A 27167-nucleotide genomic window follows, 5' to 3' on the forward strand; every position below is an offset into this window, starting at 1 on the left:
CCACACTCGAACAGTTTGATAAGTGCCGTAAGGACGATCTGCTAGGAATAGCAGACTTCTTTAATGTTTCGGTCCCCGCTGAAGCCTCTAAGCGGGTTATAAAGCAAGCGTTGCAGGACGAGCTGATTCGGCAGGGTATCCTACCCGAGTTAGGCGGCTCGCCGAGTGTTGCACCCACTCCTGTACCGTTGACAGCTACGGCGGAAGCCGGCAGCGTTGATCTGGGAACAGGGATCCGCATGGATCTCGGCGATCCACGCTCAGCCAGGGAGGATCTGCTGCTGACAATTCGACTTAGGGAGCTGGAACTGGAGATTAAAAGGCAGGAGTACCAGGCTCAGTTACTCCGTGTCCGGGAAGTGGAGGTTGAAGCTGACAAGGAGGTGGCACTGCGCAGAATGGGTATGGGTGAACAAAAACCTGTTCCCCTTCCGCGTCGAGTACAATCACCACGTACAACCCCTCAAGCCGACCTGCCCGCCCGTGACCAGGCTGATGCCCCAGACGCTCCTCGGTCTAGCCTTCGTTCTCCCTCAGGTTCACCAGTCTCCCAGGAAATTGGAGGTAGAAATTCTGACTTTGATGTTAGTCGCCATATCGCTCTTGTTCCTGTGTTTCGGGAGAATGAGGTGGATGCTTACTTCGCTATGTTTGAGAAGATTGCTACGACCTTGAACTGGCCTAGACATTTGTGGTCATTGCTTCTGCAATGCAAGTTAGTGGGGAAAGCTCAGGAAGTTTGCTCGGCTCTGGCGTTAGCCCAGAGTCTTGATTATGACATTGTTAAGGCTACCGTATTAAGGGCGTATGAATTAGTACCTGAGGCTTACCGGCAGAATTTCCGGAAGCTGGTTAAAACCGCCAGCCAAACCCATGTTGAGTTTGCCCGTGAGAAAGCTTTGTTGTTTGACAAGTGGTGTGCTGCGTGTGGTGTTACCAACTTTGAGCAACTCAAGGAACTATTGCTGTTAGAGGAATTTAAAAATTGTGTTCATGATCGGGTAGTAGTATACTTGAATGAACAAAAGGTAACATGTTTAGCTTTAGCTGCTACTCTGGCTGATGAATTTATTCTGACCCATAAGACTGTGTTTACCCCAACCCCTTTGCCTCGCAAACTCGGTTCCCGTCCTGTGATATCCTCTCCTTCGTCCGCTTCTTATTCACCACCTGTAGAGAAAAGAGAGTGTTTCTATTGCCATGAGGTGGGTCACATCATTTCTGTTTGTCCCGCTCTTAAACGTAAAGAGACCCGTGCAGCGACCAGAAAGGTGCAGATCGCAGCTCGTGTTAATGTATTACCGACATGTGAAACTGTTGAACCTACATTCCAGCCATTTGTGTTTCCTGGTTCGGTGTCGCTCGGTGAAGACGGGGTACGTCACCCGGTAACTATCCTACGGGATACGGGAGCGGCCCAGTCTTTCGTAATTGAAGGAATTTTACCTTTAGATGGTACCACTTACTGTGGCACCGACGTACTGGTGCAAGGTATCGATCTGTGTGTGGCTGCGGTTCCGTTGCATACTGTATATTTATGTACTCCTGATTTCTCCGGACTTGTGCGTGTTGCGGTCCAGTCCCAGCTACCTGTTCCAGGGGTCACGTTCATTCTGGGGAATGACATTGCGGGGAAAAGGATCGTTCCCCTTCCTGAAGTTGCCCCAGAGCCGGAGATCTGCGCCGATGACGTTGCGGCGGAACTGCCCCAGGTGTTCCCGGCTTGTGTGCTGACACGGGCCCAGCAGTGCAAGTTCGCCGACGTTCAGCTGGCTGAGACATTTATGTCCGACCCAACACCTTCGACTTGTGACTCGGACTCCCTGGTCTCCGTGGAACCTGCTGTGTCCCCTGAGGTCCCTTCCACTACGGACGCTTTGACCAAGGCACAGGCGGAGGATTTGTCATTGGAAGCGTGTCGTACCTCCGCTGTGAACCAGAAAGAATTAAAGAACCACCCCACAGCCTATTTCTACCGCAACCAGGTATTAATGAGGAAATGGACCCCTCCGGACTCGCCTTTTGAGTGGGCTACTGTATTTCAGGTGGTAGTCCCTGGGTTATATCGGGAGTATGTGTTGTCTCTCGCTCATGACCACCCGTGTTCGGGGCATCTTGGAATTAGAAAAACCTTAAATCGACTCTTAGCATATTTTTTTTGGCCAGGTGTTAATACGGACGTGAAGAGATATTGTAAAACCTGTCGTGTGTGTCAGCTGGTAGGTAAACCGAACCAAGCTATTGTACCGGTTCCATTACATCCGGTACCGGCTATTGGCGAACCTTTTGAGCGTGTGTTGATCGATTGCGTAGGTCCATTGCCAAAAACTCGTTCGGGTAACATGTATTTGTTCACCCTCATGTGTGCCGCCACTCGTTTCCCGGAAGCTATTCCTGTCCGTAGTCTCCGGACTCCCGTCATAGTAAAGCAGTTAATTAAGTTCTTCACTACTTTTGGGCTGCCTAAGTGTGTGCAATCCGACCAAGGCACGAACTTCATGTCGAAGTTATTCGCACAAGTTGTTCGCGAGCTAGGAATACGTCATACCGTCTCCAGCGCCTATCACCCTGAGAGCCAAGGGGCGCTGGAGCGTTTCCACCAAACCTTCAAAAATATGCTTCGTACCTTTTGTTTAGATGCAGGGAGAGAGTGGGATGAGGGAGTGCCCCTTCTACTTTTTGCAATACGCGATGCTGTCCAAGAATCGACCGGGTTTAGTCCTGCTGGACTTGTCTTTGGCCACACTGTTCGAGGTCCCCTGAAGGCGTTACAGGAGCAGTGGTTATCCCCCGATGCGTCCTCCTCTACGCAGGATGTGTCCAAGTTTGTGAAATCCCTTCGGGACCGGATGTCTACAGCTAGGGAATTGGCTCGACAGTCTCTGGGAATAGCACAGAAGAAAATGAAAGGGCAATTTGATAAGTCTGCAAAACCCCGGTGTTTCCAGCCTGGTGATCGTGTCTTAGTCCTTCTCCCGTTGCCCGGTTCCTCCCTTAGCGCCCGATTCTCAGGTCCATATGTGGTACTAGAAAGGCTTAGCCCCACCAACTATGTTGTAGAGACCCCAAACCGTAGGAGGAAGACTCGCGTGTGCCACATAAATATGTTGAAACCGTACCTTGATCGCTCGGTCCCCGTCCCCTCGCCTACTTCTGTTCCGGTCCCCGCTCCTGTGGGCGTCGTGTCTCTCAGTAAGTACTCACCAGAGACTGATGACTTACACCTCGGTAGGAATTGTCTCCCCTGTGCTCGCCTTCCTAACTCAGAGGCTCTGCAAAACCTTACGTCCCGGCTCAGCCACTTACCTGGGTCAGCCCAAACTGACATTTTGTCCCTAGTAGATCGCTTCCGACCCCTGTTCGCTGATACCCCTTCGCGTACCCCTGCTGGAGAACATGATATCGACGTTGGTGATCACGCTCCCGTTAAGCAGCATCCCTACCGGGTCAACCCCCGGAAGAGAGCTGTGTTATCTCGAGAGACCGCTTACCTGGTAGAGACGGGTCTTGCGGTTCCCAGCAATAGTCCTTGGTGTTCCCCGTGCCTGCTTGTTCCCAAACCGGATGGGACGTTCCGGTTCTGCACGGATTATCGGAAGGTTAATGCCGTGACTCGTCCAGATGCTTACCCCCTGCCTCGTATGGAAGACTGTGTTGACCGTATCGGTTCTGCAAAATACGTGACTAAGTTGGACCTATTAAAGGGCTATTGGCAAGTTCCACTGACCCCCCGTGCTTCAGAGATTTCCGCGTTCGCTACCCCTGACACCTTCCTCCAATATACAGTCATGCCCTTCGGATTACGGAATGCCCCAGCCACCTTCCAGCGGCTGATGCATAAAGTATTATGTGGTGTCCAAAATTGTGAGGCTTACCTAGATGATGTGGTGATTTATTCCGACTCGTGGGAACAGCATGTGAGTTCCCTTGAACAGGTGTTTGTTCGGTTACAAAAGGCTTCGCTGGTGCTCAACCTCGAAAAATGTGAATTCGGACAGGGCAGGGTCAGCTATTTGGGGAAATTAGTGGGTCGAGGCGAGGTTAAGCCCCTGGACATAAAAGTCCAGGCTATCCGTTTATTCCCCTTTCCGAAGACGCCGCGAGAGCTGAAGCGGTTCCTCGGGATGGCAGGGTATTACCGTTGTTTCTGCCGAAATTTCTCAGAGGTTGTCATGCCCCTTACTCACTTGCTTCGTAAGGGGGTGCCATTTGTGTGGTCCCCAGACTGCCAGAGTGCTTTCGATTCGGTGAAAATGTTGCTCAGTAGTTCCCCCGTCCTAGCTGCCCCCGACTTTGCCAAACCGTTCAAGTTAGAAGTAGATGCCAGTGGATTGGGTGCTGGTGCCGTCCTCCTGCAGGAAGACAGTCACGGGTTGAACCATCCTATATGCTACTTCTCCAAGAAATTTTTAAAACACCAGTTAGCGTATAGCACAATCGAGAAGGAAGCCCTAGCCCTCCTTTTAGCTTTACAGCATTTTGAAGTATATGTAGGGGACAGTGCTCGTCCGGTAGTGGTGTATACAGACCACAATCCTTTGGTTTTCCTCGCTCGGATGTGTAACACTAACCAGCGGTTAATGCGTTGGGCTCTCATTATCCAGGCGTTTAATTTAGAGATCGTACATAAAAAAGGGGTCACTAATCTCGTGGCTGACGCCCTCTCCCGAGCCTGATTCCGGTTCTTCCTGTCTATTAGTTACTTGTTATTTATTTTGTATGCCCGCAGTTATGGAGGATTGCGAACACCTGGCAGGTTCGCTCTTGTGTGGGGGGGTGTTACGTGCCGTAAGGTTTGGGGGGGGGATTGTCCTGATTGTTGTTCGGCTGCCTTCGTCTCCGCCTCCCGGACCTGGCCACGCCCCGAGCCTCGACGCTACTTCCGCGTTCGTGAATTGAAAAGGCCGGCGCGGGAGAGTAGCGGCAGCTCTGCTCATAGTTGGTTTTTGCTGTATTGGTTTGCTTGTGTTCTTGTGATTTATCGTGTATGACAGTTTTTGGTTTTCCGGTTTTCGTCTCTTGCCTTATCCCTCTGTACCTTTGCCTTTGGTTTTGACTGCTTTCTGGTTTATGATCTATTGCCTTCCTCCTGACTCCTCTCTTGCTTCGCCCCTCGGATACTGTGTTTCGGCTTTGGTGTTCTGTATGTCCGTTTCTGTTAAGTGCGTAGGGAGTGACGGCTGTTTTGGTTTGCGTACGTGTTGCTTATTCTGTGTTTTGGTTAGGGAGTTAGGATTAGTCTGTGTCATTTTCTTTTCGTTTAGAGTTAGCTTAGTTTGGGACGTATTCGTTAGTGGTGTTTTGTTTATTGTTTTGCCGGTGTCACTCCCGAAGTCTGTTGCCCTATTGTGTGTGAAGGTCTTTGTGAATAAACATAAAAAAATACAAAAAAAGATCCCTTTGTGTCCCGTGTTCCCTTTTCCCATACCCTGGTTGTCTCGTTTTCCCCTCTCCTTTCCCTTTACCTTTCTGGCGGTCCTCAACCCTAGACTGAGGATCGTAACACTTTAAAGCCCCTGACCACCGGTGTGTGTGTGTGTGTGTGTGTGTGTGTGTGTGTGTGTGTGTTTGTGTGTTGGTGCACATGAGCATGAATATACATTTACTGAAAAAACATATTTATTAAAATAACTAAGGCTTTATTCTGTCAAAACAATTTTTAAATAATACCAGCAGATAAATGGGGTCGTTATAGTGAATCTGTAGTCTCCCTGCATAGTGGATGACTGCTGACACTGTTGAATTTGAACTATGTTTCATTAACTATCAAACAGTCTGCAGTTCCGTTACCGTTGTCAACTTAGCATTGTACTCCAGCAAGCATCTCAGATCAAGCTTGTAGATTATATAAGCTGGGGCCGTGGGCACCTTGTAGGATGTCTTTATTAAAATAACTAAGACCTTATTCTTTAAAGTTTTTTTAATGTGTATTTGCAGCATGGTGCTAAATGCAGCTTACTGGTTCCTATTAAATATAATTAAATAATCATATACACCTTCTTTAAAATAACAAGACTAAATCCTAAATTCTTGCACCCCTGCCTGATTCCACAGTTCCTACCCCACACTTATGTGGCCCCCCTCCCACCCTTCCATGACTTGTGAGATAAGAAAAGCAGACTTCTGCCTGCCTGGTCGGTCATTTCTAGCTGCTATTTATGTTCTTCCTCAAATCCTGTTGCCTAAATGACTTATATCCCACTCATATTAATTTAAAATTTCGCTATAACAAAACAATCCTTATACATTTTAATAAAAAACGTGAACTATATATGTTTGGTGTTTTTTTGATTGAGCAAACTCTTTTGTGTTTTTGTGTGCGTGTCCGATACAACTGTAGTTTGTATCAACTTTTTTTTTGTTTGACCTCCGGGGTGTGTGTTTGTCCACATGCGCGTGAATAAACATTTACTGAAAAACATATTTATTAAAATAACTAAGACTTTATTCTGTCAAAGTTTTTAAAAATGTGTTTTGATGCATGTCACTAAATGTTGCTTAATAGTACCTAACCGGGGGTGCTCCCCCAGAGACAGTTGCTAGTCCATTTATTCTTTTAAAGACTACTGATTCCAATTTGGTGCCATATGCTTTTATCTTGTAGGCCGTAGGATAGCTCCATTTCTACCAGCTATAGGCCATGGTACGTCTGGGCTATTATGCTTAAATTCTTTATTAATTAGCGTTGGCTATGTGCTTTATAACACTGCTGATTCAGGTCTCTTGTAGATTTTCTCTTGACCGGTCAGCGCAGTCTCTCTCTTGTACATAGAAAAAACAGAGAATACCTATTATTAGAATGTTATTTTTAATTTAATTTAATTTAATTAATTAGCATTTTTATCACGCGAATAAAAGAAATAATATACTCACCGGGTAAGGCCTGGATGAAACTTGTGGCTCTTTGGCTGGCAGGAAGGGTAAGACCTCGAAGATACTTGTGCCTCTGCCCTAGGAGGAATAGGCCCCCCCCCCGCTCGCCGCAATATCAACCAGGTGCAGTCATATCGTTTCTCTATTAACCCATATCTGTACTGTCATCTGTGACACTGCCCACCACAAAGGGAAAGGAATCCAGAAATGCGTTTCACAGCGCTTTTTAATAACGGCACTGGAGACGGGTTAGAGGGAACAGGCTGAAAGAATAGTCGATGTCCAAAGGCGTGGGTCTGAAGCCGGGGAATCCTTCCTACACGGGGGCACAGGACTGGAACACATGGGGAAACGGGAACAGGACGTGCCGGGCTCAGCAGGAGAGAAGACGGGTCAGGTTCGGGAACGGGTCTGGGAAGAGGGCGAGGACAAGGAAAGGTAAGCACACAAGGCAGACGGAATGGGTACAGGGATTCAGGAAAACGAGAGACGAGAAAACGCTTGGTAAGGCACAATGTCATTGGCTCAATACTTCGCGGCGTCCTGGGGCTTGTCTGTGTCTTTTGACTGTTCGCTAATCAGGTGCGCTGCGTCGGACCTTGTGGGGTCCGCCCCTGTGGGCGTGACATTACCCCCCCCCTGACGGCCGCCTCCCGGAGGCCGAGGACGTATCCGGGGTCTACCCCGCGACTGGGGCGCCGGCTTGGTAGGATACGCAGCGTGAAACGCCTGCGGGAGGGTAGGATCCGAGACGGAGGTGGCGGGCACCCAGCTGCGTTCGTCGGGTCCTCTGCCCTCCCAGTCCACCAGATATTGGAGCTGTCCCTGGCGTCGGCGGGAGTCCCGGACGGCACGAATCCCGTCTGTGGGACTCTCGTCCCGTACGTCCAGTGCCGGGTCCGGAAGGGGGGCGATCGCCGGATGGAATGGACTGAGCTTCACAGGTTTAAGCAGGGACACATGAAACGTGGGACAGATGCGATACAGCTTGGGCAATTGCAGTCGGACAGCCACAGGTCCCACCTGCCGAAGGACGCGAAAGGGACCAATATACCGTGCGGTGAGCTTACGACAGCCAGGGATACGAAGATTCTTCGTGGAAAGCCAAACCATCTGTCCCGCCCTGTAGGTGGGTCCTGCTCGCCATCGTTTATCGGTCGTGATGCGTCTTTTCTCCGCCTGGGTCTGCAGGGACCGTTGGACCAGCTGCCACGTCCCACGACTCTTGTGGTACCAGTCCTCTACGCTGGGTACCATTCCCTCCGGGGAGTCCCAGGGAAAGAGGGGTGGTTGGTAGCCGAGGACGCACTGAAAAGGGGATAAGTTGGTGACAGGACTCACCCGAGCGTTTAGGGCGTATTCCGCCCATACCAGTTGGAAGGCCCAGGTAGCGGGATCGTCCCGGCACATCATTCTTAGAGCCTTCGTGACTTCCTGGTTCGTTCTCTCCGCGAGGCCATTCGTTTGGGGGTGATAGGCCGAAGAGAGACTGAGATTAATACCCAGTTTCTGGCAGATCTCCCTGAACACACGGGAGCTGAATTGGGGACCCCGGTCAGACACTATGTCCTCGGGGATACCATAGTACCGGAATAGAGTGGAAATTAGAACGTCGGCAAGGTCCCCGGCGGAGGGGAGTTTGGGTAATGCTGTCAGGCGACACATCTTAGAAAAGCGATCAACCACCGTTAAGACAATGGTTTTACCCCGTGATCTGGGCAAATCCGTAATAAAATCCATGGCGATATGAGACCAGGGTCGGGACGGAACTGGCAAGGGTTGCAGGAGACCGGCGGGTGCTTTGGTGGGACGCCTTTACTTGGGCACAGTCCGGGCAGGACTCGACGTAGGCTTGAGCCTCTCGCCTCCAGCCCGGCCACCAGTACCTGCGGGAGAGGAGGTGTTGGGTGGCGCTGACCCCCGGATGTCCGCTACTCCGTTGGGCGTGGACCCACTTCAGCAGGGCCCCGCGATGCCTGCGGGGAACAAAGAGAAGACTGGGGGGACACTCGGGGGGAGGACACCTCCCCTCGTTCTCCTGCCTAATGGAGTCCTCCAAGGTCCAGGAGATGACAGACAAAAAACAAGTGGGGTCGAGTATGGGATGCGAGGTGTCGGTTTGTGTAGGAGGGTCGAATTGCCGGGACAGCGCGTCCGCCTTGACATTCTTGCTTCCGGGGAGGTATTGTACCTTGAACTCGAAGCGTGAAAACCACTCGGCCCACCGAGCCTGACGAGCCGATAGGCGTTTAGCAGATTGTAGGTACTCTAAGTTCTGATGGTCGGTGAGGACCAGGAAGGGATGACGAGCCCCCTCTAACCAGTGTCTCCACTCTTCAAGGGCAAGGCGGATGGCCAGCAACTCACGATCTCCCACTGAATAGTTGCATTCTGCCGCCGAAAGTTTGCGCGAGAAGTATGCGCAGGGATGTCTTTTGCCGGTTAAAGGATTGCGTTGGATGAGTACGGCTCCTACTCCCGCTTCAGAGGCGTCGACCTCCACCTCAAATGGAAGATCCGGACAGGGGTGAGTTAACACCGGAGCGGTGCAAAAGGATCGCTTCAGAGTTGCGAAGGCAGAAGCCGCCTCGGCCGTCCAGGAGAGGCGAGTTGACGAACCTCGGGTTAAGGAGGTGAGGGGAGCCGCCACCTGGCTAAAATTCCGAATAAATCGGCGGTAAAAATTAGCAAACCCAAGGAATCGTTGTAATTCTTTCACATTGCGGGGTTTCAGCCAATCCCGAATGGCGGCTACTTTACCCTCCTCCATGGCGACCTGTCCTTGGTGGAGTACGTACCCGAGGAACCGTATCTGGGTTCGATGAAATTCACATTTCGCCGCCTTGGCATAGAGGTGATGGTCACGCAGGCGCTGGAGTACTTGTCTCACCTGTTGGACATGGGTTCGAAGGTCGGGAGAGTAGATGAGGATGTCGTCAATATAAACGATTACACACCGGTGCAGAAAGTCCTGGAATACAGAATTCATGAAGGCTTGAAATATGGACGGGCTATTAGCCAACCCGTATGGCATAACGAGATACTCATATTGTCCCCTACTGGTTACAAAGGAGGTTTTCCACTCGTCTCCCTCTTTGATTCGGATCAGGTTATACGCGCTCCGGAGATCTAACTTGGTAAAGAATCTCGCTTCTCGAAGCTGCTCCAGCGAAGACGGTATCAGCGGTAAGGGTTCTCTTCGCTTAATCGTGATAGCGTTAAGGGCGCGGTAATCAACACACGGCCGCAACCCTCCGTCCTTCTTCTTAATGAAGAAGAACCCGGCGGTGACTGGCGAGGTAAATGGTCGGATGATACCTTGTTTTAGGCTTTCCTGAAGGTACTCCTTAAGGGACCTCTCCTCCTGGAGCGAAACGGGGTATAACCTCCCCTTGGGAAGGTTCGCTCCCTCCAGGAGTTTGATCGCGCAGTTACAGGTCCTGTGAGGCGGAAGAGCGAAGGCACGTTCCTTACTGAATACGTCCCGATAGTCCACATACTCCTCTGGGATCGACTCCATGTCTTCTGGCTCCGGGCTCTCCACCCTGGAAGCTCTACAGGGTAAACTCATACAGGCGGTTAAGCACTCACGTGACCACTCTAAGAGCTCTCCGGTTCTCCAGTCCAGTCTCGGGTTGTGCAGCTGCAACCATGGCAAACCCAGAATAAGGGGATCCTTAGCGTGGGTTAGGACATACAGCTCCACCTTTTCCCGGTGGAGCACCCCGACTTGCAGAGTGACTGGGCGGGTACGGAACCGGATGGTACCGTCTCTGATCCTTCCTCCGGTCACTCCCAAGACCGACATCGGGTGCGCGAGTCTCTGCAGAGGAAGCCTTAAACGCTGCGCCAGGGTCTGATCAATAAAGGATCCTGCAGCCCCACTGTCAACCAGTGCCAGAACAGACTCGCCCCTCTCCTGATTACTCAAGTGTACCGGGACTACTAATTGCGGTAGGGTTGACCCAGCCCCAACCACCACACCTACCGGAAGCGTGTCCTCCTCTCGGCATGGGCGTCGGGGACAGCTGTAGCGTAGATGACCTGTCTCCCCACAGTACAAACACAGGCCACCCTGGGTTCGTCTCCGTCGTTCAGCCTCGGTGAGGGGTGATCTTCCCAATTGCATGGGCTCCGGAACGTCAGGTGGGGGGCTTGGTCGGACGCTGCGTGCCTCGGCTTGGGTGCGTCGGCGTCTCCGGTCCCGGACCGTGTTGTCGAGCTGAACCGCTAGTCTGACGAATCCCTCGAAAGTGAGAGCCTCTCCGCGCGAGGCGAGCTCGTCTTGCAGCTCTTGGTTCAGTCCTCTGCGGAAGATGGTCATCAGAGCGTCGTCCGGCCACTGGAGACCAGCAGCGATGGTACGAAACTCCAGGGAGAAGTCAGCCGCCGAGCGACTCCCCTGGCGACAGTCCAGGAGTCTATCACCTGGTCTGCGTCCCACCGCCGGGTGATCAAACACCTCGAGCAGAGCTTGGCGGAAGTCCCGAGCGGACTCGACTAGTGGACTCTGGGACGTCCAGAGCGCTGTAGCCCAGTCTCGTGCTCGACCCGTAAGGAGGGAGAGGACGAAACGGACCTCCGCGTCCTGAGTGCGGAACATCTCCGGGTGTTCCTCTACATAGAGGCCGCATTGCATGAGGAAACCCCGACAAGCGTCGGGGTCTCCGTCATAGCGCTCTGGAAGCGCAATTGGGACGGACGCAACAGGGCGGGGAGGTGAACCAGGCAGAGGTACTTGAGCCGCTTGCGCTGCGAGGAGTTGTTCCACTGCGGTCAGGCGCGTCTCTAGTGCTGCGCTGTGCGCTGGATCCATCACGATGAGGCGAAGTATTCTGTGACACTGCCCACCACAAAGGGAAAGGAATCCAGAAATGCGTTTCACAGCGCTTTTTAATAACGGCACTGGAGACGGGTTAGAGGGAACAGGCTGAAAGAATAGTCGATGTCCAAAGGCGTGGGTCTGAAGCCGGGGAATCCTTCCTACACGGGGGCACAGGACTGGAACACACGGGGAAACGGGAACAGGACGTGCCGGGCTCAGCAGGAGAGAAGACGGGTCAGGTTCGGGAACGGGTCTGGGAAGAGGGCGAGGACAAGGAAAGGTAAGCACACAAGGCAGACGGAATGGGTACAGGGATTCAGGAAAACGAGAGACGAGAAAACGCTTGGTAAGGCACAATGTCATTGGCTCAATACTTCGCGGCGTCCTGGGGCTTGTCTGTGTCTTTTGACTGTTCGTTAATCAGGTGCGCTGCGTCGGACCTTAGAGACGGCCTTCAAAAGTGTGGCACCATAAACGTAAGCAATACAAACGCTTGCGTGAGGAAGAAACACACATACATTGTCAAAACTAGCGCCAAGCGTTTTTATTGGACGACAGACCCTCCACCTCCTCCTCCTCTCATTCTTTGCTCCAACTTTATCATTTTCTCCCAGAGTCTCAGTCTCTCAGAGTTTCTCACAGACTCGCGCAGCGGCACGGCTCTCAGCTCTCCGGCATCAGACTCGCGCAGCGGCACGGCTCTCAGCTCTCCGGCATCGCTCTCTCCGAGGATTATCCAAGCCCGTGGGGACCTTAGCGCAGTACCGCACCAGACACAGGGTTCTAAGGCCTTTGCTGATTCTCCAAAGCCCGGGACCTTACCGCGGTACAGTAACACCAGACACGCCGTACGCTCACGCTCCATCAGGTAACCCACCCCCGCTCAGCTCCGGCTGTGTAACACACACACACTCATAAGCACTCTCCTCAATATAGCACTCTCCTCAATATAATTTAAAAATAAAATAATAATTAAATAAATCATTTAAAATAAATAATTTATAATAATAATAAATAATAATTAAAAATAAATAATAAATAATTTAATAAATAATTAATAAATAAATCCAACTCCCGTGACGTCACATCGTACCACCACAACCAAGCCCCGCCTACACAAGCCCCGCCCACAAGTGACCTTTTGACCCGACCTGTCAATTTGATGGATCCGGCATTCCCTCTCTCTCTTTGATGACTTTGTAGATTTGTTTGCAAAAAAGCACAGCAACAGGCAAATAAAACTGTACTGATTACTGTACTTGATTACTGTATTACAGTTTGTCTGCCAGTGGGCCATAATAAAAAATATGCAAATGTACATGTGTAAGGCCTTTTTATTTTATCTCTTCATTTTTGGGAATATTATATGCAACATTTTATTGTACATAAAGATGCAGCAACAGTCAAATAAGTCAAAGCTGTATTTAATATAATTGGAGACTAGTGTGGTGTTTTAAAACTTGGTTATGCTCATTCCCAGTAACAAAACAATTAACTGAATAACACATATAACACATTAAAACAGGATTATTGTGGAACTTAAAATGTTAATTGTACAATGTAATTGTAAGTCTATGCACATGTGATCACTGGAACATTAAATTTAACACAAGAAATCAAAGTATATCAGTAGCCAATCCCTTAAATCTTTCTCATAGCTTTCAACTAGATTTCACAGAATTCCTGAAATTCAGCTCGGCTTTTGGTTTTGGTGCCACCCCAAGATCTTCAGTGGCCCCATCTGACCACCCCTATGAAAAACTTCTTGAGGCACCACTGGCTGGTGGAGGCCAAAGCCAAGAATGGACACCTGTCAGTGGTGAGTCCCAGTACTGACCTGGCTGAATGGAAACAGGAAATCACATGTAGGCTCATTCAGCAATGCCTCTTAATCCTGTGGGGTTAGAAAATGATTCACTTTTTTTTTTTTATTTAATCACATTACAGATGGTCCCATGTCTCAAGTCCCGATGACAAGGTCCATCAACTCATCTTAGGAGCGAAGCAGCAGCCAAAAGCCTTCTAGATGATTCTGAAATAGCCAGAAAGAAATGAGCCTATCAAAGTCTGCTTCTTCCTGTTTTAGCCAATCCCGACAAAGCTCCTCCCACACAAGTGACTTCAACATTCCAGAAATAAACACCCACAGTGTTTCTGTCCAATAGGGGGATGATTTAAGTATTATGAATATATTATGAATGCATTTGGACTAGTTCTGTGATGACTTTTGCTCATAGGGGAGCATGATAGAGAAATACAGTAGATGGATCACCTCTGGGTTTGGGCTGAGAGGGAAATCTTTGCAGTTCCCTGTAGTCTAGTATTCTATTACTTGGTGGATACGTCACATGATGGATTTTTGTAAACAGAGGTGGTCGCCCCCTTGTGATAGCGATGGTGTACAGCATGTGTAAGGGCCTGTCCTTCTAATGCAGGTCCGGGTGCCATGTGTCAGACTTCAGCTCAGAGTGTAAATATGGACTCACACGTGTGACTTGCATTTGCACCTGCTTGTTGTGCGACTGTCCTTCTTCAGAGAAAAACATCTTTCAAGTCAAGCAGTAATTAAGAGAAAACTTCTTAAAGGAGCCAGAGAGACCGGCAGTTACAATCATCAGTCCAGCATTGCTACTGCACTTCTTGTTCTCTGCATGGGTGAGATTGTTCTTCCAGGAGCTTGTGTTACACTTTGGCTATAAGATGAATGAGTTAGTATCTCAGTTATCTGGTATCTGCACAGAAATATACCTGTTTGCTAATAATCAATCAGCGAACCTTTCTGAAAGTGATTTAAAAAAGCATATTGTAGCGTCAGATAGTGTTACTTTAAACTATGTGAATATGAAGGTAAATGACATACTGACACAGCAAAACACTACGAGAAGATGGAGTCGTGTTAGGAAACTACAGTTAAATGATTGTAAGTTTGCTGGTTTAGAGAGAAGACTTGGATTGAGAGAGAAAACAGTGACAGAAAGACAGAATGTTCCACTTGTCATGCTAGATTTAGCAAAGTCTAACATACACGGCAGAAACTGCCCCGTGTCAGTAACCCAGTAACCCGACCATATCACTTACATTAGTATTATATTAATATTTAATATTAGTAACTTAAAGAGGAGAGGCGGCATGGTGGTGCAGTGGTTAGCACTGTTGCCTCACACCTCTGGGACCTGGGTTTGAGTCTCCACCTGGGTTACATGTGTGTGGAGTTTGCATGTTCTCCCCATGTCGTCGTGGGGTTTCCTCCGGGTACTCTGGTTTCCCCCCACAGTTCAAAGACATGCTGAGGCTAATTGGACTTGCTAAATTGCCCATAGGAATGCATGTGAGAGTGAATGGTGTGTGAGTGTGCCCTGCGATGGGCTGGCCCCCCATCCTGGGTTGTTCCCTGCCTGGTGCCCATTGTTTCTGTAATAGGCTCCGGACCCCCCGCGACCCAGTAGGATAAGCAGTTTGGAAAATGGATGGATGGATGGAAATTCACCTTGTAGTGCAAAGGCAGAACTGCAATCAACTGCATTCCCTGGCCCAATCCCTATTTATCCCCAGTTATCACTTTGCGAGGCTGGAGAAGTCCTGCCATTTCCTGCAGACTTCAATCCCAGATCACTGCTGGCCACAGTGGCCTTTCATCCCGGCAGTGATTCCCTCCATTGTTCCCCCACCTCCTCCATTAGTTGTATCGCCGCCTTGCAGAGCTGATGTTTCCTCTTTCTCTGGCTGCTGTCCATGGTTTCTTTGTACAAAGAGCCCCATCACGTTTTCAACCTATTGGTAACTGATAATTTAATTTGTTATTCCGTCTGTGCGTTTTCAGACGTTTAGATTTGGATTATATGTTATATTGTTCATGTTTACATGCATCATGTAGCAATGATTTGATTCTCATTTTGCTATTGACATACTTGGAATCGATTTTCCTCTTATTGACAGTTTGTGCTTTTCTCACGTGGAGGCTGGGAAGAGCCAACAAAGTCCTACTTAAAGTTTGTCTGTTAATTCTGGAATAATGAAGGCTTTTGGGAAACACACATAGACCACACTCATTCTTTACTTAAATTGTTTATTTTGTTTATTATTCGCTAATTCGCCTTTGGGAAAGCCATCTGTCACGCCTCCCGGGTGTAGACTGATGGAGAGGTCCAATTAGAGTCCAAAACGGGAGACTACATAAGCGTGACACACGCAATTTGGGTTGCGAAGTATTTGCCTATGTTCTATAGCAGTACAGAGCGATTTCTTGTCCGTTGTCTTTCCCTAGTTTCCTACTGCTTCCGTCTGCCCATTGTGTGCACCTTACCCTGTTTACCTTCCTTCCCCAGACCAGCCCTCGACCCTGAACCTCCTGCCCTGCCTTCCCTACCAGTCCCAGGATCTCTCATCTCCCCTTCCCTGTGTCTTCGTGTCCCATGCCTGCCCGTAGGACTGACCACCCCGGCTGCTGACCTCCTTTTCCGACCACGACCATCCCAGCCATCTCGCCCCTTGAAAGTCCGTTGCCTGAGTGATCTAATAAAGATCAATTGGTTCTGCACCTCTGGGTCTGTGCTTCCCTGCGAGAGCTCGGTTGACACCATCCCTGACTATTAACTCTGAAAGAAGGAGATGTGAACATCCCCAGCAACTACTGCTGGTCTGTCAGGCTTTAAATTATGCAAATTATGAAGATAAAGAAGTTAATTGCAAAAAACTTTATGGATAGAACAGTATTTTCAGAAATTCTGTTTGAGAGCCCTTAGCACATGAACATTTTAAAGCCTGTGGTCCACACAGATCTGTACAGTACAGTGAGAGCTGATTATAGGAGAGATTCATCTCTCATAGCTGACAGACGGCTGATGTGACAGAATTGTGGCCATGCAGCAGATTTATAAAATAACAGAGTATTTTATTTGATGTAATTCCACCTGAGGAAATGTGATTTTGCTTCTTCTATGGGACTGTGAATAGTCCAGCCCATGCATTTACTCCAGTGTACAGCAGAACAAGGTTTTCTCGGTCGCTTTGGTACATTTCTCAGATCAGAAATGAAATTCTCATAACTACTTGTACAACCTCCACATCATCGAGTCCCTTTTGTACATCATGCATGCAAAGTCTCATTCTTTTGGTCAAATTGCAAATGCTTTGGCTCAGTAGTGCGAATAATTATGTACAATCATCTGCTGATTCCTACATTTTCAATTGTTCATGACATGTTGGTCAAAATATATGTGACTCATCACCATGAAATGAGACTTATGGGTGACTCTTATGGGTGGGGAATAAGACTCATTTCGTGGTGATGGGTCACATATTATACTGGTTCTCTGTTGAAAAGTCTGACCCCCCAAAACATCTGGTGTTAGTTCATTATATAAGTCATTACATGCAAAATGGTCGTCATAATCGCTCAAGCATGTTCTCTATACATCTGTATAACTGCGTGTGTGTATGTATATACAGTACTGTGCAAAAGTCTTAGGCAGTCCAAAGAAATGTTTAAAGCTGTTTATCTGGGTAGCAAGTGTATTTTGGCTTAGAACAAAAAAGACAATTTAACATTAGAACGTCTGCAAATTAAGAGTAACACAATAAAAAACTAGTAAGCCGTTCCATGATTTTGTTAAATTTCACCATTATCAATTAAATAATTAAATATATTGGTTTAAAAAGTCAGTGAGAGATTGACTAGCTGTATGAGGTGTGTTAGTGGTCAAGTCAAAAAATACATGGCTGCACTGGACGGTCGCTGCAAATACTAGGATGATTTTAGCAGAGGTTCTGAAATGGCGAAGCTGACACACTTTGACAGGCATCATATCATAGTTTTACACCAACAGGAGGATAACACTTCAATCTCCCAAATTCCTGTGAAAATGTTACTGTGACACATAGGCAATTAACTACACACTAATACAATCCAAATCCAAAACACACATGGTAAATGTGTTTTTCTACTCTTACGAGAACTGAAAGCACTTTACAATTCATGCCTCACATTCACCCATCCACACACCGGGGGGGAGGCTGCCATGCAAGGCGCCAACCTGCACGCCGGGAGCAATTTGGGGTTCAGTGTCTTGCTGAAGGACACTTTGATGGGGTCAGTAGAAACCAGGGCTCGAACCTGCAACTCTCTGGTTGCTAAACGATAGCACTACCTCCTGCGCCACCATCTTCCCCAAATGTAAGGAGAAGGAGGTTCCTCAGAGCTCCGAGATGTGTTTGGCTGTAATAAATCTGTAATATAGCTATATGACATAGTTTTTGATAACACCAGCATTTATTTTTTAGGCAAAAATGGCAAGCAGATCAGAACTGGCCAGATTTGATGTTGCAGCTTTTAATGAAAGACAAAACAAAATTTAAAAGTGCTGAAGTTTGAATGATTATGTGTTTATTTCAGTTATTGATGTCGATAAGATTGGTTTCCTGATACAAATACAACACACATGATGTTTACTTGAAATGACTGAAAAGTGATACCAGGATCAGGGGGTCAATAAGCTTTTAAGTAATAATGTGGATTGTGCTTGGGATAGAAGCTGCATGTTGTGTTGAAGAAAAGTATAGATTTTCATTTTACAAAATATTCAAATTAATTGTAATAATAATATTAGTGACGTTCATTTTTAGATGACATTAATTACATAACTAATAATACATTGAGAAGAAATGTTTTGTTATTGTGTAGATAGAAAGACATGAAAGTAATGTGGAAAATCGCCTCTTACCACTGAAACACATTGGGGGTATTAGCACATAGGTGGTGCTAATAATAGTACTGCAGCCAGCCAGTAGGAGGCGCTTGACATGTTGCGTTTTCACCTTTTAGAGACGTTATGGTCTCCATGTTTTTTGCAGTCAGTGCTTTGATCACAGATTTGAAAGCAGTATGCATAATGCATCAGGACTCACACTGAAATTGCCTATATGTGGATATATTATGCAACATGGCTCTGTAGGAATGCTGGTACCTTGGAAACACACATAAACAAATATACCTTATATGTCAGTTTGGATATGGGTGTGGCTGCAACTGGAGAGGCTTGTAGTACGTATTCTGCAAAAATTTTCATAATGGTTGTTGCAAATATTATGTAGAAAATATGACAGAGACTTGAATGCAAACATGGGTTTTGTTGGGAAAATATCAGTTCATGAAATACATTAGTTGAGGAAACTGCGGTTATTTTAACTCTTATTTAATACTATTAAGCACAGACACGTCACAAGGAAAATAAACTATTATTTATAATAATTTATATAGCATGCAATGATTAAACATAAAAAACTATAGCATAGAAAAATTCAATGTTACTATCGGACAACATGGCTATGGAAATGTAACAGAGAGCGGTGAGCTGGAGACCAGAGTCTTGACCCTGAGGAGTGAAATAAAATATTTAATTTCTCTGTTGCATCACAAACCTGACAGATACACTACTTGTCAAAAAGAAAAGAACTTACTTCCTCATGCATTTCTAAAAGGATGTTTTTGTCAAATCCCTGCAACTCACTGAAAAACAACAGATCAAATTCACATATTATGACATAAATAAAAATATAATATAGACATATAATATAGACAGTTCATGGTGCATTTTGTAATACTCAAGACACACCAAGGCCATGCAGAGTGCATACTGATAAAAGGGAGGGGAGGGGAAAAACTTCAATACATTCTCTGTATCTGAAGTCGAACAATTCAAGGTGGTCTGTCTTACAATTGTCATGCGCCGCTTGTCCGCTCCTCCCGTGTGCCACGCCCCCTCGTTAACCTCTTGTGGAACCCCGATGTCATTCGCTGTTTCCAGTTGTTTTCATTAGTCCTATGTATTTAACTCCGCTTCAAAATATGTTTTCCCAATCATGTCATTTAAGTCGCTACTTCTATTGCCCCGTGTTCCTAGCTGGTTTCCCCAATAAATCCTTTGTTTCCCCGATTCGTGACGTGACAACAATCAACATGAACACACCACAGTCCACAGAACCAATCTGATGAGGAACATCCTGCGAAATACAATATAGTACTAACGAAGACATTTGTTACAATTCTAATGCAAATGTAACGACAGAAAATGCTGAAATCCACTTTACCATGTTTTTCAAGTATTTTCCAGTGTCCTGGACTTATTCTGTTTGTCAGTTTGCTGCAAATAGAAATTTGGAATTGTCAGGGGCACAATAACTACAGCTTTCCATGTAAACGGGATTAAAGCTCTATGTAGGAATTAATTGACACACAGAAGACCTTTTGTCACATTTGTAAATCTTTCACTGTTGCGCCGCGTCTGGCTGTGAGTGTGACCCAGAGCGTATGACAGTCTCTGCCCCAACTGTCGGCAGGAATGAACTTAGAAATTTATGGTTAAAAAAGACCTAACAATACGACTTAAATGTTATAGCATTTATTGTACAATATACTATACATATGATCAGGAGCGCACATAACTGCATGGTGCGCAAGTACGCATTCCCCGTACACGCGTGGCAATTCCTTGTTGTAGCAGCGCAAATGCGTATTTATTTTATGTGCATTCACGCTATGACAAGAAATTACCGTGCATCTTAACATTTATGTGGCTAATTTGTACTACTTCTGCGACATGAAGGCTAAAATACACAATGATTTCTTGTCCTAACAGCGCGAATGCACATAAAATAAACACGTATTTGCGCTGCTACAAGACATTACCGCGCGTATCGCTTTAGACAGCGAATGAGTACTTTCATACCAGTTATGTGCCCCCGGCATATGATCATTTTTGCATATAAAATAAAGGGCAGACTTACGCAGGGTTGCCAACTTTGGTCAGCTGATTGGCGTGAGATTTTCAATTCGAGACAAGTCTACACACGTATTCACATTTATATAACGGTTTTATTACCTTGTAAATAGTCTTCAGGATTTGCAAACTGCCCAAACACTTTTGATGTAGCCAGTTTTAGGTTTTAAATGGATTAATAGAGATTCTCCATAAGATTTATTGCTGTGTGCGTTTGAGTCTGAAAGCCCGAGTCTCGCGCCAGATGCGTCAGAGTTGGCAACCTGCTTACAGCCGAATCGGACCTACGACCGGTCAGTCGGAGCCGAACACGGCCGAAAGTCACCGACGAGCTGCAGAGGATCGCATCGTCTGTTATGGTACGAATAGGCGTCCGTGACAACAGCTTGGTTACTTTTGAATCACATGTACTTATCTTCTCAAACTTTTTGAGCATCTGAACGACTGGTTGCATTTTGAAGGGACTTGACGTCTAAAAAAATGGAGAACAAAGAAATCAACGTTGTTAAGATCAAAATTAAAATAACAGTCAAGGTTAAAATAACAATGAATGAAGGCGTGATTAAGAAGATGGATGACACGGACAAGCAGCCCCAATCGACATGGAGGGTGTCTGACATGCTGAAGGTAAAGCACTGGCTTAAGTGACTTTATTAGAGCACTTTAATTAGAGCATAAAATGTGTCATATCAATAACCTTTCCTTGTTTTAACAACTGGCTATCCCAGACTGGAAGAGAAGAAAACGACCGTGGCCAGAGGGTTCGGTCATGCAGCGGGAGGGACAGGCTACCCACGCTGGAGGAAGAAGGAGCTACGAGGAGGAGGCCCCAGCTGAAATACCTTCATCGTACGGACAGCAACGGCTCCTGCGATCAACGACCAGAGAGAGGCCAGGGGCAGCGTCAGCGATCCGCAGAGCAGCAACTCCTGCAACGAATGCACGGACTCATGGGTTATGGACGGAAACAGAGGACTGACAGAGACATTATTGGTGACGGACTTGTGGGTTACGGCCGGGGACGGAGGGATAATAGAGACATTGTTTAAGTATTATTATATATATAAGATAGGATAAGATAAGATAGGATAAGAGGCTTAGATGAAATATGTTAAGATAGGCTAAGTTAACATATGATAAGATAAGCTAAGTTAAAATATCATTAGATAGGCTAAGTTAAAATATGAAAGGCTAAGTTAAGATAGGAGATTTACAATAAAACATATATTTATTTTTTAAACTGTGTCTTTGTAATCTCTTCAGTGTTGTGTCTGTCTTTGATAATTTTGGATCTTTAATTTATATTCGACACTCTCCTCAACGTCAATAAGCAGAGACGGAGGAAGGTACGGTTAAGTAAAGAAAAACAATAAATTATCAAAATTACAGTGTTATCTTATTTTGACGCAGAAAAAAAACATTTCAGTGTTACTATCACATATGAGTTAATGGCTGCAAATGTTGGTGTTAGAAGTGCCTGTAAATAACGCGGCGTAAGTTTAACTCTGGTGTGTTTCTGAAAAACGCGCCGCCCTCTGCCTCTCATTCAGCGAACGTATAGGAGGCTATTCTGGTAAGTAACAGGTAAAGTTGTCATTTAACGTAATGCTAACGTGCATTACCAGTTAATAAGTGTTTTACTATATCACGCACCTTACGTCATTTATAGTTTTAGTCCGGTGCACTCCCCTTATGAAGAGAAAAATCTTGGATTCACGGTTTCCCTTGCCCGGACGCGGGTCACCGGGGCCCCCCCCTGGAGCCAGGCCCGGGGGTGGGGCTCGATGGCGAGCGCCTGGCGGCCAGGCCTACACCCATGGGGCCTGGTCGGGCGCAGCCCGAACAAGGCACGTGGGTCCCCCCTCCAATGGGCTCACCACCCATGGGAGGGGCCATAGGGGTCGGGTGCGAAGTGATCTGGGCGGCGGCCAAAGGCGGGGACCTTGGCGGTCCGATCCTCGGCTGCAGAAGCTAGCTCTAGGGACATGGAATGTCACCTCTCTGATGGGGAAAGAGCCTGAGCTGGTGCGCGAGGTTGTGAAGTTCCGGCTAGATATAGTCGGACTCACCTCGACGCACGGCTTGGGCTCTGGAACCAGTCTCCTTGAGGGGGGTTGGACCCTTTTCCACTCTGGAGTTGCCCGCGGGGAGAGGCGCCGAGCGGGCGTGGGCATACTTATTGCCCCCAGGCTGGGCGCCTGTACATTGGGGTTTACCGCAGTGGACGAGAGGGTAGCCTCCCTCCGCCTTCGGGTGGGGGGACGGGTCCTGACTGTTGTTTGCGCTTATGCGCCAAACAGCAGTTCGGAATACCCACCCTTTTTGGAGTCCTTGGAAGGGGTGTTGGAGAGCGCTCCTCCTGGGGACTCCCTTGTTCTGCTGGGGGATTTCAATGCTCACGTGGGCAGCGACAGTGAGACCTGGAGGGGCGTGATTGGGAGGAACGGCCCCCCCGATCTGAACCCGAGCGGTGTTTTGTTATTGGACTTCTGTGCTCGTCACGGATTGTCCATAATGAACACCATGTTCAAGCATAAGGGTGTCCATATGTGCACTTGGCACCAGGACACCCTAGGCCGCAGTTCGATGATCGACTTTGTAGTCGTGTCGTCGGACTTGCGGCCGCATGTTTTGGACACTCGGGTGAAGAGAGGGGCGGAGCTGTCAACCGATCACTACCTGGTGGTGGGTTGGCTCCGCTGGTGGGGGAGGAAGCCGGCCAGGCCTGGCAGGCCCAAGCGTATAGTGAGGGTCTGCTGGGAACGTCTGGCGGAATCCCCTGTCAGGGAGAGTTTCAACTCCTACCTCCAGCAGAACTTCTCCCATATCCCGGGGGAGGCGGGGGACATTGAGTCCGAATGGGCCATGTTCCGTGCCTCCATTGTGGAGGCGGCTGACCGGAGCTGCGGCCGCAAGGTGGTCGGTGCCTGTCGCGGCGGTAATCCCCGAACCCGTTGGTGGACACCGGTGGTAAGGGATGCCGTCAAGCTGAAGAAGGAGTCTTATCGGGCCTTTCTGGCCTGTGGGACTCCAGACGCAGCTGACGGCTACCGGCAGGCCAAGCGGAATGCGGCTTTGGCGGTCGCTGAGGCAAAAACTCGGGTGTGGGAGGAGTTTGGTGAGGCCATGGAGAACGACTTCCGGACGGCTTCGAGGAGATTCTGGTCCACCATCCGGCGGCTCCGGGCGGGAAAGCGGTGCAGCATCAACACTATTTATGGTGGGGATGGTGCGCTGCTGACCTCAGCTCGGGACGTTTTGGGTCGGTGGAGGGAGTACTTCGAAGACCTCCTCAATCCCACCGACACGCCTTCCAATATGGAAGCAGAGTGTGGGGACTTGGGGGTGGACTCGCCTATCTCGGGGGTGGAGGTCGCTGAGGTGGTCAAAAAGCTCCTCGGCGGCCGGGCCCCGGGGGTGGACGAGATTCGCCCAGAGTTCCTCAAGGCTCTGGATGCTGCGGGGCTGTCCTGGTTGACACGCATCTGTGGCATCGCGTGGACATCGGGGGCAGTACCTCTGGACTGGCAGACCGGGGTGGTGGTCCCCCTCTTTAAGAAAGGGGACCGGAGGGTGTGCTCCAACTACAGGGGGATCACACTCCTCAGCCTCCCTGGTAAGGTCTATTCGGGGGTCCTGGAAAGGAGGGTCCGCCGGATTGTCGAACCTCGGATTCAGGAGGAGCAGTGTGGTTTTCGCCCTGGCCGTGGAACAGTGGACCAGCTCTATACTCTCAGCAGGGTTCTGGAGGGTTCATGGGAGTTTGCCCGACCAGTCTACATGTGTTTTGTGGACTTGGAAAAGGCATTCGACCGTGTCCCTCGTGGGGTCCTGTGGGGAGTGCTCCGGGAGTATGGGGTACCGGGTTCCCTTTTAAGGGCGGTTCGGTCCCTGTATGACCGGTGCCAGAGTTTGGTCCGCATGGGCGGCAATAAGTCGGACTCGTTTCCGGTGAGGGTTGGACTCCGTCAGGGCTGCCCTTTGTCACCGATTCTGTTCATAGTTTTTATGGACAGAATTTCTAGGCGCAGCCAGGGCGTTGAGGGCGTCCGGTTCGGTGACCTCAGGATTAGGTCTCTGCTTTTTGCGGATGATGTGGTTCTGTTGGCCTCATCGAGCCGTGACCTTCAGCTCTCACTGGAGCAGTTCGCAGCCGAGTCCGAAGCGGCTGGGATGAGAATCAGCACCTCCAAATCCGAGACCATGGTTCTCAGCCGGAAAAGGGTAGAGTGCTCTCTCCGGGTTGGGGATGGGGTCCTCCCCCAAGTGGAGGAGTTTAAGTATCTCGGGATCTTGTTCACGAGTGGGGGAACGATGGAGCGGGAGATCGACAGGCGGATCGGTGCGGCGTCAGCAGTCATGCGGGCGCTGCATCGGTCTGTCATGGTGAAGAGAGAGCTGAGCCAAAAGGCGAAGCTCTCGATTTACCAGTCGATCTACGTTCCTACCCTCACCTATGGTCATGAGCTTTGGGTAGTGACCGAAAGAACGAGATCGCGGGTACAAGCGGCCGAAATGAGTTTCCTCCGCAGGGTGGCTGGGCTCTCCCTTAGAGATAGGGTGAGGAGCTCAGTCATTCGGGAGGGACTCAGAGTAGAGCCGCTGCTCCTCCGCATCGAGAGGAGCCAGATGAGGTGGCTCGGGCATCTGATCAGGATGCCTCCGGGACGCCTCCCTGGGGAGGTATTCCGGGCATGTCCCACTGGGAGGAGGCCCCGGGGAAGACCCAGGACACGCTGGAGAGACTATGTCTCTCGGCTGGCCTGGGAACGCCTCGGGGTCCCCCCAGAGGAGCTAGACGAAGTGGCCGGGGAGAGGGAAGTCTGGGTCTCCCTGCTGAGGCTGCTGCCCCCGCGACCCGACTCCGGATTAAGCGGGAGATGATGGATGGATGGATGGATGGTCCGGTGCACTCTGTATCCATGCTAACTAACTAGCTAATGTTAACGTGACGCAGTACAGTCTTGCAGCTTGGGGATTCCCACCCCGGTCCGAGGCCAGTATTCCGCTGGGGGGTGTACGTTGCAAATGCAAACGATCCCTTCATGTTCGTGCTTTGTGTTCGGATGTGAAAATAGAAGATGACTATCAAATTCAATGTTTATGTCATATTATACAAGATAAGACTGAAAATAGTTTGCCCTGCATAAGGATGCCATGCAGTCAGAGCATGATCAAGACAGAGTGTGAGTGTGGAAAAAAGACAAATGTAACAGTATTTGAGGGAAGAGTGAGAAGGAGGGAAATGTAAGGAGAAGGAGGTTCCTCGGAGCTCCGAGATGTGTTTGGCTGTAATAAATCTGGAATATAGCTATATGACATAGTTTTTGATAACAACAGCATTTATTTTTAGGCAAAAATGGCAGGCAGATCAGAACTGGCCGGATTTGATGCTGCAGCTTTTATTGAAAGACAAAACAAAATTTAAAAGTGCTGGAGTTTGAATGACTGTGTGTTTATTTCAGTTATTTTATATTGGGCTCAAGGATTGGTTTCATCATACAAATACAGCACAGATAATGTTTACTTGAAATTACTGAAAAGTAAGTGATACCAGAATCAGGGGGTCAATAAGCTTTTAAGTAATAATGTGGATTGTGCTTGGGATAGAAGCTGCATGTTGTGTTGAAGAAAAGTATACATTTTCATTTGACAAAATATGCAAATGAAATGCAATAATAATATTAGTGACATTCATCTTTAAATGACATTAATTACATACCTAATAATACTTTGAGAAGAAATGTTTTGTCATTATTATTTTCTATTATCATTGCTTCTTACAGTAAATTATTCTTGATGCCCCCAGTCGGTGCCCATGTATGTAAAATATGTGGGTAGGATGCCGGTTAAACCCCCCGATTCACGTGCAGCATTTGATCACAGTTGACCCTATTCATGCTGGGCAGAGTCATCCTGTCTTAGCAGAGTCCTGCTGAAGCTGTGTGTGAGCTTATTCTCCAGGTCTCACTGGCTTTTGTGTGGCTCCCCACACTTCTGTCACAGTAGACAGTCCTGCCTGCCTGCAGCTTAACCAATGAAGTGGCTCTTTCCTTGCATATAATTAATGCAGCAGCTATTTACTTGCATCTATCACTCAGGCGGCTGCTTCCCTGCATGTGACCTACTACAGTTTTTTATAAGGTGTTTCCTTTGCTGTTCTCAGTCTCTGCCCCAATTCCCCAGTTTCTTTCGCAGTTTTTCCTGCCATCTCTGCCACAGCTTCAGCTGCATTGTCTGCAGTCTCTCCTGCACTGTCTGCTCTGGCTGCAGCTCTGCCTCTTTCAGCCCCCCCCCCCCCCCCTCCTATGGCTCCTGCTGCAGCCAAACCCCCCGCAGTTACACCCACTATTCCTACTACTGCTCCTGCCTCTAATGCTCAACAGCCCCAGCATCAGCAGCTCCTGCTGCCCCTAATGCCCCAGCTCACTCTCTGTCTTGCTCTTCTTCTGATCTCAAACTCCCCTGCTTCCTCTCCTCTCTCATCCATCTCTTCTTTTGTCATTTTCACCTCCATTTCTGCTGTTACCTGGAGTGATTTATTTGTGTAATGACTGCTGCCATTGTTTGTCACCATGTTCTCTATAGCTGTCAGCAGCTGTTTAATCTGAAGGCTGTTACTCCTGTACTCTGATGCATCCAGGTTTCCATCAGAGCTTGAAGGTCCTCCTGACCCTTGGCCTGGTTCCTGATCA

At 48.4% G+C, this 27167-nt stretch overlaps 2 long non-coding RNA genes across 4 annotated transcripts; both read right to left on the minus strand.

Moving 5' to 3' along the window:
• Window positions 1-182: 182 nt before the first annotated feature.
• Window positions 183-3505, minus strand: LOC125721569 (uncharacterized). 3 transcript variants are annotated; one of them, XR_007385832.1, is made up of 5 exons: window positions 3120-3505; window positions 2627-2882; window positions 1591-1929; window positions 474-1170; window positions 183-308 (listed from the first exon to the last, which is right to left on the minus strand). It is a non-coding gene; the product is annotated as an uncharacterized LOC125721569 (long non-coding RNA). The 3 variants fall into 3 exon arrangements; XR_007385831.1 differs by having other exon boundaries at window positions 235-1170; window positions 3120-3171; window positions 3307-3505; XR_007385830.1 differs by having other exon boundaries at window positions 235-1170.
• A 16933-nt stretch (window positions 3506-20438) lies between these two features.
• On the minus strand, window positions 20439-22152 carry LOC125721575 (uncharacterized). Its single transcript, XR_007385838.1, has 3 exons — window positions 22126-22152; window positions 21315-21401; window positions 20439-20944 (listed from the first exon to the last, which is right to left on the minus strand). It is a non-coding gene; the product is annotated as an uncharacterized LOC125721575 (long non-coding RNA).
• Between the last annotated feature and the right edge of the window lie 5015 nt (window positions 22153-27167).

This window comes from Brienomyrus brachyistius, unplaced genomic scaffold, assembly GCF_023856365.1.
Source record: "Brienomyrus brachyistius isolate T26 unplaced genomic scaffold, BBRACH_0.4 scaffold34, whole genome shotgun sequence".
Taxonomy (NCBI): Eukaryota; Metazoa; Chordata; class Actinopteri; order Osteoglossiformes; family Mormyridae; genus Brienomyrus; species Brienomyrus brachyistius.